The sequence below is a fragment of the Vicia villosa genome, linkage group LG4 (genome assembly GCF_029867415.1).
Source record: "Vicia villosa cultivar HV-30 ecotype Madison, WI linkage group LG4, Vvil1.0, whole genome shotgun sequence".
Classification (NCBI taxonomy): domain Eukaryota; kingdom Viridiplantae; phylum Streptophyta; class Magnoliopsida; order Fabales; family Fabaceae; genus Vicia; species Vicia villosa.
The window spans coordinates 20,594,174-20,606,824 of NC_081183.1; the positions used below are offsets into that span (position 1 = coordinate 20,594,174).

Below are 12,651 nucleotides of genomic sequence, written 5' to 3' on the forward strand. Positions count from 1 at the left end.
TTTTAAGCAAAGCTTATGAAAACTAGTTCCACACAAATCAAAAAGAAAGAAAAAAACGTTCAACGCATTTATTGATGAAGGATAGATACTTTGAATGAATGAATGAATATAAGCTTTTTTTACATTATTTGTTTGAGAGCAAACCAAACCAAGTTGATCCTGACGAACTCATAAGTGTGGGTAATATGACCAAAATATTTTTTTTAAGAGTTTTAAAGGTAGTGTACTGACAGTGTAAATTAATTTTATATATATAACAAATTAAAATTATTACACTTGTCATGTCATATTAATTTTTTTAAAGTAAACTAATTTTATACATACAACCAATTAAAATCATTACAATTGCCACGTCATATTAATTTTTTTAAATTAAAATTGTGTTTTAATTGGATATATGATTGTGATTTGTTGATAGTGTAAAAATTAAACTTTACATGTAGATTTTAAGATAGTATGTATTTTTCATTTTTATCAATTTTTTAAAAAGGTTGGTGGTACCTATTTAATTTTTTCATTTTTACCGTATTTTTTAAAATCTAGTAAAAACAAATACTTTTAAAAAAAATTCGACATTATGCATATTTTAATTGTTTGATTTTACTCTTTCGAAATTTTTGCTTCAAATTGTAAAATAAATTCTTTAAAAAAATGTCATTTGTGAATTTTTCTGATTTCTGAATAGATGTTGGAATGTAGACATAAACTGATAATCACTATGATAATCACTTTATCACTTTACCATTTCGTTAAGACGTTAAAAGTTAAGTATGTTATTAGTTTCTAAAATATCTCAATTTTGACTTTTAGTCTCTATAAAAAATATTAATTTTTAATTCCTATAGAATTACTTTTACACGCAGTTTTAGTCTTTTTAGAGGGATTAAAATTGCATGTAAAAATAATTTTATAGAAAATAAAAATTAATATTTTTTATAAGAACTAAAATAAAAAATAATAATTTTATAGGAACTAAAAACATATTTAACTTTTTGATAATTATAATTTTCCTAAATGACTAAGTTATAGCCATATTATTTAAGATGAAAGACTAAGATGTATTTTCTTAATTGTGTGGAGAAATCTAAGGCACACGTAAATTTTGGCCTAGAAAATATCTTACTAAATTTTTAATCAGTTGAATTATGGTAAAAGTCTATCAAGCGTGAGAAGGTAACAATGAATTATATAGTGAATTAAAATAATTATTTTCTTTTATTTCTACTATCTCCCCCCTCCCCCCCTTAACAATTTTGTTAAAACTTTTTATATTAAACCGACGATTAAAAAAAGTTTTCAACACAATTCAAACCATTTTTGTTCACACCTATGTATCATCATTTATGCTCTCCATCGTGCATGAACAATTCTTATATAGACACAACCATAATACATGACTTACACACAATAAATTATATTTTTTTATTAATTAAAAAATTAAAATAAAATTGTCTCTCTCCTCCATTAAACCCGCGACTCTCCATGATAGCAATTAAAAACGAAATTAAATTTTTAATAGAGGTCAATTTTCTCACTTTTAATTGGTTGTGCGTAAAAATATGGATTTAGATTCGTATCCATGCAAGTATTTCTCCTGAAGGAGTGTCTTGAAATTTTAATATTTAATATAATATGATTAATTAGGATCCTTGGAAATTACGAAGGTTTTGCAATCTAATTTTAATTATACCTCTCAACAATTGTTTGTTTCAAACGTTTCCTTTATAATAAAGATGTTTATATTCTCAAGTAAGAAAAAACTCAAGTTCAACCTTTGGTGCATGTGTAGTAAAATTATGTAATTTTAAAATAGAACAAACAATTTCTTGTGCGTGTGAAAATATAGAAATTAAGAGTTTAATTATAACAAGGAATAAGAGAGAAACTGAAATAATATATTACTGAAATATTAGAATGAATTCTAACAACCATCAAGAGACATTTGAAGAAATTTAAATTTTCACAGTATAAAATAAACATATAAATGTATACTTCAAAATGCATAAGATCAGAGAACATATGGCACAAATTCTTAAGTTTGTTAGTGTCATAATTATTCTTCTTTTCGAATTCGTTGTTGTAATGGATGGTATCATTGTAACAGATGGTAAATTCAATTTTTCAATTTATTTTCAAAAATTATTTTAATTTTAGGGTTAAATATGTTGTTGGTCCTCCTACATATCTTATATTTCTTTTATATTTTTAGCCGCTCCTGCAAATATTGTCGCTAATTCAGTCATTAAATAATAAATTGTCACTAAACCGTCGCTACAATTGTCGTTAATTTTGTCAATAAATTGTAAAAACCGTCACTAAATTGTAGGAGAGACTAAAAATATAGATGAAAAATTTTAAAAAGACTATTTTTCAAAAACTAAAACTAAAATATAAATATTTATGAGGACCACTAAATATTTAATCGTTAATTTCATATACAATGTTTCATTATTATTATTATTATTATTAATATTATTATTATTATTATTATTATTATTATTATTATTATTATTAATTTGACATCACACAGGAGCTGTTAAATGCTGGTCTGATGGAGAATGTCGTGAAGCAATGCCTGATTGCACTCTTCCTAAAGTTCCAAGGTGTATATCAGGGATATGTTATTGTGTGTGGTCTGTGTATAAATAAAATAATGGGTTCGAAATCCGCTAGGTCCAAATTGCTTATTAAAAAAAAGGAATAAAGTTCAAAATAATTAATTCTATAAAGTTATCTCGACCCGTAAAAAATGTATAGTTTAGTTCAAATATAAATAAAATAATTAATTAGTCATCTACCCGTGTGTTGGTACGGGTCGCACAATATCGTCAGAAATATTAAATAAATATAGTACTTATATGGATTGAAAAACTTATATTTTGTCGGCCCGTTACAACATATGATATATAATATCTGTTCAGTTAAAGTAAATATTTTGTCGGCCCGTTAGAAAAATAGGTTCGGCCCGTCGGACATGCCTATAATTTTTACATTTTTCTGAATGGTAAATTTATGGATTCTATTGATATTATATGATTTTATGATCGTATATTAATTAAATATTTAATGATATGTTTTAAAAATAATCATAATGAATGTGAGAATGAATTTAATTTATATATAATGATCGTTAATAAATATATATAAAAGATATGCAAATTAAAAAGAAAAAAATATTTAAAATTATAATTTTCATATAAATATTAATTTAATCTAATTAAAAATATATACTTTAGTAGAAAAATAAGTGAAAAATAATTAAGCAGTCATTTACCTGTGCATTCGCATGAATCATACAGTGTCGTTATAAATCTACCATGAGTAATTAATCACCTACCAGTGCATACGCACAAATTGTGCAATGTTATAAATAATAAATAAATATAATATATGTGATTATATTTATTTAATTTGGTAACAGGTACTAAATGATCTGATTTTTTAAATATAAAAAAAAATTGTCATCGTTAAAAATAAATATACTATCTTTCCCAAAATAATATATTATACTTATAATTATTAAAAGTCAAGATATTTTAAATCATAGGCTAGTTTATATATTAATAAGTGTAAATATGATTTGCATATTGTTAATACCAAATCAAAATATAAAATTAAATATTAAAAAGTAATTTGAATAAAATTATTTGAATAAAGTAATTGGAATAAATTAATTTGAATAAAATAACATACTACATATTTTATTCGTCAGAAGAAGCATTTGGGACTGTACATAATGATGGTAAAAAAAAATTTTAAAATATTCAAAACATTCAAATCAATTTGAATTAAGAAAATTAATGCCGCAATTTTATTTGTTATTTTAATCGATTTTAAAAATTCCAAAAACTAAATATTAATAATATTAATAATAATATATTATTATCCTTGAATAATAAGGATTAATAGTAATAAAAAATAGATATAATAAGGTTTAATATATATTATTAAACTTGATTAATAAAAAATAGAAAATAACTTAATATAAGTTTTCGATTTTTATAGAGGTTATAGTTCATTTAAAATCACGCCTAATTTTAATTAACCTCTCTAAATAGGTTTTATAGAGGTTTTTTATAGAGGTTATATAGTACATTTAAAACAGTCAAGATATTTTAAATCGTGGACTATTTTATATATTAATAAGTGTAAATATGATTCGCATATTGTTAAGAAATTGATGGCTTTAGTTCCAAATTTACCATATTAAATATTAAAAAGTAACTTGAATAAAGTATTTTGAATAACCATATTGTATAAAGAAATTGATGGCTTTAGTCCCAAATTTACCATATGTTGTAAAACAATCTCAGCTTCCTTCAATTTTTCATCCTTGCAAAGAAGACCTATGGTAGAACAAATTTTTTTTATGGATCAACATTAAATTTTCCTGTATATAAAAAATTGTTTATAAAAATATTTTACCTCATCAATGTATATCAATTAAATTATATAAATAATTAGTGAAACACCATCAACTTCTCATTTAGCACACATACAATAAACTCAATCAACAATGTTTAAAAATATGATTAAATTGCACTTCTACAATCTTTGTGTTTCCTATAAGCCAAATTGTAGAATGTCAAGTGACACGTTTTCAAGTTTGTTTTCTTCGACAATAGCTGCAACATTGTTCATAACATATGTTAATAAGAATTTGCACTCTGTCAAAGGAATACAAAATCAAGATATATGCCACTTTCAAATCAAAGTCAACATTAAAAAATTGAACACCTTTTTAAACAAATATGCATTAAAACTAATATGAATTAAAGTTTATAGAATCAATTCAAATAAATTGTAATAAAAGAAAATACATCAAAATAGTCTGGAAAACAAAATCAAATTCATGAATGCCATCAATATTTTACCTTTCAAAGCTATCAATAAATTTGTACAAACTTGTATATGACACACCGTAAAATCTTAAACAATTATATAAAAGTAATGAATATTGGGTAAATCAATAGTCTAAAATATTAATAAAATCTGATAATTAATATACACTATTAATTATACTGCAATTCAGATGAATATTATAATAAAAGAGTTTTAAAATAAAGAGAATAAAATTTATGTAATTGAAATGAATATTATAATTAAAAAAATTATATTAAATAAATCACTTATCTTAATCTTTATTAAAAATAAGATAATTATTTTATAATAAAAAGTACATATTTTTTCATTTTTTTTAAAATAGTTGAAAAATAGTAGTGCTAATGAATAGTCTAATCTAATTTTTAGATTAAAAATTATATAATAACACATAAAATTAACTCTCTTAAAGCATAGTTTTTTTTTTTGTAAGCAAATTGTATTGATAAGAACCAAAGTTCTAAGGGACTTGATTACAAGAGACAATATCAATAGCACCTCAAAAAAGAAGGCCACAAGCTACCCAACAAAAGAAAATTACCCTACCAATCGTTAGTTGGTCCAGTGGTGATTGGCGCTGGACTTGGTAGGGAGAACCACGGTTCGATCCCCCGCAACTGCGATCGGGAGGGGGATGGAACCACTTGATGCCAGAACTCGCCCCCGAACCGGACTAAACCGGTGGTATAAAGCCAAAAAAAAAAATTACCCTACCAAAAAGAACCTAACTTAAGTAAAACAAAGGGTTTTTGCTAAATAAGAACTCCATTCCCAAAAGCTCTCTTTGAAATCGAGCGTGACTTTAAAATTCATCCCAATCCAATCCGCCATATCTTTCCACACCTCCATCACCGAACGACAAGATAGGAAAGAATGGATTAAAGATTCACCTTCCTCATTACAAAAAGCACAAGAGATTTGAAGAAGAGTTAAGAATACCTCTTAGTTGAAGAGAGTCTTTTGTAGGAATTCTATTTAAGAAACATCTCCATCCAAAAGCCTTAACTTTAAGAGGAACATCCACTCTCCAAATAGTCTTCAAAACTCCATCAAATCTATTTTCCAGTCCACACGTATACAAGACCTTGCGCAGCTCTTCAAAACACGAAGAAACGGAGAAATCCCGACCCTCCGACGGCTTCCAAAACGCTGAGACAGCCGCTGCCCCACCACTCAAGGGCGCTGGCAGCAGCTCTGTTAATGTTGCCCTGTCAGTTTCAGCCCCCGAATAAGCACCGGGAACAACTCCGAAATCACCCCAATGCCATTCCCCTTCCAACCAACCTCCCATACCCGACACCGAGACCTCCTGCAAATGAGAAATAACATATAAATCCGGAAAAGAATTTTTAATTATTCCCACATTCGACCAATTAGCATGCCAAAAAGGAATTGTATGGCCTACTCCCACACTAAAATTGATATTCTCAACAAGAAAATCCTCCGGAATATTTTTCTCCATCGAAGTGATGTCCGCCCACCATATAGATTTATTATTACTATTTCCCGACTTCTTTTCACCGATTAAAGCTTTAGAATTAATATCACCGTATCTTGCTTTCAAGACCCTGTACCACAAAGAATCCGTAGCCTCTATTATTCTCCACCTCCACTTCAAAAGAAGCGCTATGTTAAACTCTTCCAAACTTCTTATGCCAAGACCACCTTTCTCCTCCGGAAGACACACATCTTTCCAACTCACCCAATGAATTTTCTTCTTATCTTCCAACCCTCCCCACAAGAAATTGCTTTGAAGTTTATTAATTTCGGTGATTATTTTCTTAGGGGCTTTATAAAAGGAAAGAGTGAAAATCGCTAAGCTACTCAACACGGACTTCAAAAGGGTGATCCTCCCACCGAAGCTAAGCCACCTCGTTTTCCAAGAATCCAATTTTTTTCTAAAACTATCCAATAGCGGTCTCCAAGATGAAACCCTTCTCGGATTCGAACCTATATAGATACCAAGGAATTTGAATTCTTTTGCCTCCGTGCTACACAAAAGGAAAGTTGTTGCCACTTCCAAACAATGCGGGTTTATGTTAATACCAATGATCTTACTTTTGTTGAAGTTAATGCCTATACCCGACACCATCTCGAAGCCTTTCAAAACCGACCTAATAGCCCAAAGGTGGTTCCAACTACCATCCCCCACCAAAAGAGTGTCATCCGCGAATTGGAGAATGTCGATGAAACACCTACCATTCAAATTGCATCCCTTAAAAACTCCGATTTGAACCGCCTTATTAACCAACGCTCTCAATCCTTCCACCACTACAACAAAGAGGAAAGGTGAAATGGGGTCACCTTGACGAAGACCCTTTTCCACTTCGAATTTCGTCGTGGGACTACCATTGACGAGAACCAACATCTTGCTAGAAAACACCAAAGCTTCCATCCAATTTATCCACAAAGAACCAAACCCCATTCTCCTCATCATATATCTAAGAAAATTCCAACTAACTTTGTCATAAGATTTCTCAAAATCCACTTTAAAAAGTAGACATTCCTTCTCTTCCCTAGTTGCATAGTCCACCAATTCGTTAGCCACTAGAACTCCATCCAACATTTGTCTTCCCGGAACAAAAGAACTTTGAAAATTAGAAATGATAGAAGAAAGAACACTCTTGATTCTACTAGCCAAAACTTTCGAAATAATTTTATGGATGCTACCCACAAGACAAATAGGGCGATACTCATCGAGTCCCATAGGGTTAGAGGACTTCGGAATTAAAGTAAGGAACGATGAGATGATAGATTTTGAAAGCTTTGCTCCATGATGAAAATCTCTAAAGCACTTTAGAACATCATCCTTAATGAAATCCCAACATCTCTTGAAAAATAAGAGAGAGAAACCATCCGGACCCGGACTCTTAGTACCATCACAATTCCACACCGCCTCCTTGACCTCCAATTCCGAAAAAGGAACCTCCAAACCGCTCCTTTCTTCCATACTCAACGAACTAAGAAAAACTCCGTCTGAGGTTGGTATATCAAAAATCTCTTCTTTAAATTTTTCTTCAAAATGTGTTTTAACCGCCTCCTTGACCTCCTTGACCGATTCCACCAAACCTCCGCTAGTACTTATGTTGCTTATATGATTCCTATTCCTCCTATCTTTCAAAACTCTATGAAAGTACTTGCTATTGTTATCACCATCATTTAACCACTTTAGTTTAGCCTTTTGAATAAGCATATTCTCCTTAATCTTAAGATTCAACCATATCTTCTTACTAGCCATTGATTTTCTAGCTTGCTCCTCTTCATCCCATCCCTCATTATCATCCGAAGTGTTCAAGAGCCTAACACCTTCCCCTACTTCCAAATAATACTTACCAAAGATATTTTTATTCCACCATCTCAACCTATCCTTAATAAGCCGAAGTTTCTCCTTCAAAACAAAGTCCCCTCTCCCATTTAACTTCAAAGCCAACCATTCTTTTTTCACAAAAGGGATAAAATATTTATCGGAGAACCACTCATTGTTGAACAAAAACGGTTTAGGTCCCCAATCCTCTTTATTAATGATCAACCAAACCGGACAATGGTCCGAAATATCCCTCGAACCAATCATTTGACCAACGACTCCCCAAGATGAAGCAATGATGTTGGATATAAGGAACCTATCTATTCTACTCTTTGATTTACCATTACCACAAAACCAACTATACTTCTTCCCTTTGCAAGGGACATCCAACAAACCACTATCATCTATAAATTCTGAAAATTCCCTCCATTCCACATTGTTTCCTCCTGAAAAAACACCAACTCTCTCGCTCCTTTTCTTAACCGCATTAAAGTCTCCCCCAAAGATCCACTCCCCATCTATGTGACATTGTTTCAATTCCAGTAATCTAGCCCATAAAGTACGTTTATCACGTAATGTACATGCAGAGTAGATGTTAACAATATAGTAAATACCTCCCTCCCACATAACTTTATTGCCGAGGTAGCCTTCTCCGGAAAAACTCGAAACAGCCGATAGTTTTTTTAAATAAATAAAACTTTGTAAAATTATTTTATTGTTATTGAAATAATTTTCTTGTTTTTTGTTGAATAGTATTTTATTTTTGAAGAATATAAAAAACAAATTTACCTAATAATTTTATAACATCATGGTCTTTGAAGATTAATTTCAGTAATTACGTAAATTGGTAGTATACTATTAATCATTAATTATTAGGTAAATTTGTTTGAAGACTAATAATTTACCTAATAATTTTTAGTATTTTATCTTTGAAGATTTGATATAATAATAAAATATTAATTATTAGTTTTTCATAAATATTAAGTACATAATAAAATATAGAATATAATTTATGCAATTCAAATGAATCATTATTGTTGTGTAAATAAAAATTATATATTTAATGAAAAAATGGGATAAGTCATTAATATTATGCAATTCAAATGAATCATTATTACATTATAAACCAAATATATATTAGGCGGGTATAGGAAACATCTGAAAAATTGGGCAAGTCCAGCCATAAAATTATGAAATTGTGTTTTAGAAAATCATGTTTTTCTATTTATAAAACATATATTTATTTACGACACATATTATATAGGAAATCACATTTAAAAACATATTTTTATTAAAAAAACATTTTTTTAATTATAAACAACATATCATAACCAAAACATTTTTTTAATCATAATTTCATCATTTAAAAATACATAAGTGAAATGTAGTTAATTCGAATTTGCACTTTTTCAATCACATAAGTGCAACGGCTAGTATGATTCATTGGAAGCTGTAAAAAATTGATTTTGGGAGGTGGAAAGAAGGAAAATACGCGCATGGGATATCTGAAAGAAGGTTGGGTATTGGAAAAGCCTATGTGATGATTGTATTAGGATTAATAATTAATAATAACATAAATAATTAATTAAAATGTAATTAACCCGTAATGACTGTTTTAACCTTAAAATATCATTAATCTACGGATTAGAATGGGATTTAAATGTAAATAAATGAGGCATTAGAATTCTTAATATTGTAGTTGATACACTAGACCTGTATATAATCGAGAAAAATCCATAAAAACCTTCTGCATTACTTCGGAAATGAGCTTTAACTTCCAGTTGAATTAGAACTTTAGCTTCAGTTGGATGGGAGAGGTAATATTGGGTGTAATGGAAAATGCGCTATTCTTTTCATAGACAACTGTGAATCGAATTGAAAAGTAAATTTGGTTATGGGTTTGATTTCTAATAATAACATTTTTAAGATGACATGTTAGACTTTTTCCCTCGGTTGAAAATTCCAATAACAGTCAAATACAACGCCCCACTTTTCCTCTCGATTGAAACTTTTAATTGAGAGAATAAGTGTTACGGAATCACTTTTTCTCAAGGTGACAAATTTTAATCGAGAGAAAATCCAATTAATCTTCTTTAAGTATTGTGTTCTTCCGATTTTGAGCTGAATGAAATTTATTTTAAACCATAAGTATTTGATTTTTTAAATTAAACTATGTATTTCATAAAAATGTAACAATTTGTTAAATAAAGAAGGAATTGCACCAAAAAGAAAATGGTGCATGATATAAAAGATTGAAAAAGAAGCAACACAATGTCTTGTTTCCTTTTCATTTTCTTATCATTCGCTATTTTCTTTTTGGGTTGTAACATCTTTATGTTGGGCCAGGAACGCGGATACATATGAGACTAGAGAGAAATTCGCAAAAGTTTTGTTCATGTAATTCAATCAAATTACCTATGTGTGTGACTATAGAGCATATATAGTTTCATCTTATTAATTTGTTCTGAATTACACAAATTAAGGTTTTAGTGTTACAAAAATATATAAGGATACTTATTATCCATATTAGAGTAATACCCGTACACATCTCCGCAACTCCGCCCGTTGCCCACTTGACATTACTTATGAGTCAAACTCAACACTTCACTATATGGTGCAATATCTTTTTTGTTAAGTGTTGAAGCAGGCATAGCGGCAAGCAACAAAAGTTTTGGAAATATTTATCCGAGATTTATCGTGTCCACGGAGATGGTGAGAATGCCATTCAACAGTTTCTACGGTTTCGAGCTCAGGTTTGGATGACAAAAGTATAAGAACGGAAAAGTAAAATATATGAACATAAAAGAATTCATTCTTCGGAAAGATAAAACTTATCAAGCTTTGCATATGATCTACTTATTACAAATTTAAACTTGTCGACCAGTTATACTCAACCCACGATATCTGCCTATGTTATAACGTATCTCTCACTTAAGTATTCATCTCTGAATCACCTACGAGACAATTCACAACTAAGATTACCTCTAACGCAAAGTTGCGAGAACATCTGTATTCTCGCTGCTCAAACACCAAAGCATTAAGTACAGATACCCACAGAGATTGTTAGCTCCAAATTTATCTCTAGAGTTCAAAAACTAACATTTAAGTATCCTATATAAGGATTCATGAAGTTTATCTCTAAAACAACCCAAATCCAAAGCACAAAGAAAAAATCTAAGACAACAATCAACACAGATTTATAAAGCAAGTTTTATATAATGCCATGGGCGACAAATATACACGAGCTCAAAGTAAATACATACACAAAACCCAACTATAAAAGAAAACACAAAGAGGAAGAGAAATGAACCGAAAATATCACTACGCCAAAATTAAGCTGTAGCAGCGCAGCTACTAAAGCGCTTTTAGCAAAAAGCGCTCTCGTAGGGTTCGCTAAAAACAAAATTAATAAACAAAGGGAAAATGATGAAAATAAGCGCTCTGGTAGGGGGGGGGGGGTATGAGAGCGCTTTTAAAAAGCGCTCTGGTAGGGGGGTGTATGAGAGCGCTTTTGAAAAGCGCTTTGTTAAGGGGGGGGGGGGGGGGGGGTATGAGAGCGCTTTTCAAAGCGCTGCTATAGGGGAGTTTAATGAGAGCGCTTTTTGCTAAAAAGCGCTGGTATAGACCAGGCTATGAGAGCGCTTTTCAGAAGCGCTTTAGTAGCCTTTATTACTAAAAATTAAAAACTAAAACACGCTTCTCACTAATTACTGTTTCTCACTTTCTCTCTTTCGTTTTCTGTTCTGCAACCGAAAAACCCTCCGTATCATCCTCCATTGCCCTTCCGTCCACCACCATCGGTGCCAGCCACCACCGTCGGCGTCCCTCCGTCAATCGTTCTCTCCTCCGTCGGCGTCCCTCCGTCACTCGTTTTCTCCACCGCCGGTTAGTTTAGTTTAGTTTATATTTCCATTAGTTTTATAAACTGACTGTGCAAGGTAAAGAAAAACAACTAAGGGTTTACATTCTCAAACATGTAATATGATTTATGGGTTTAGTTTTAAGGGTTTCAACTAAGGGTTGCACTACAATTTGAGAATGAAGCATATTACATGTTTGATTAAATGTCTTTAGAGTGTATTGTCTTTAGAGTGTTTAATTTTCATTGAATATTTTCTTACTTTTATGATATTTTCTTACTTGAGATTGTGATTGTGTGAGAGGTGGAGCCATTTTTTGAAGGGCTAGTGTAAATATGAATGAAGAAGAAAATCAAATGATGTTTATATATATAATGCTATGTATGAATATAAGTTGATAATTTCTTTATTGCTTTGGGAATTTCTTGCATAAACTCAAGAGATCTATGAGATTCTTGATGCTAAGAGATTGTTCTTTACTTGAGATTCAAGTGTCAGTCACAAAAAAAATTGGTAACATACTATTGCAAGTTATATAGGTGTCGGTATAAAGTGTCAATTTTATTTATTGAAATGGAAATTTATAATATATTTTCCTTTTTTGAG

At 30.2% G+C, this 12,651-nt stretch overlaps 1 long non-coding RNA gene across 1 annotated transcript; it reads left to right on the plus strand.

Annotated features, from left to right (window-relative positions):
• Positions 1-1,094: 1,094 nt before the first annotated feature.
• Positions 1,095-3,026, plus strand: LOC131598940 (uncharacterized). Its single transcript, XR_009282442.1, has 2 exons — positions 1,095-2,107; positions 2,531-3,026. It is a non-coding gene; the product is annotated as an uncharacterized LOC131598940 (long non-coding RNA).
• The last annotated feature ends 9,625 nt before the right edge of the window (positions 3,027-12,651 follow it).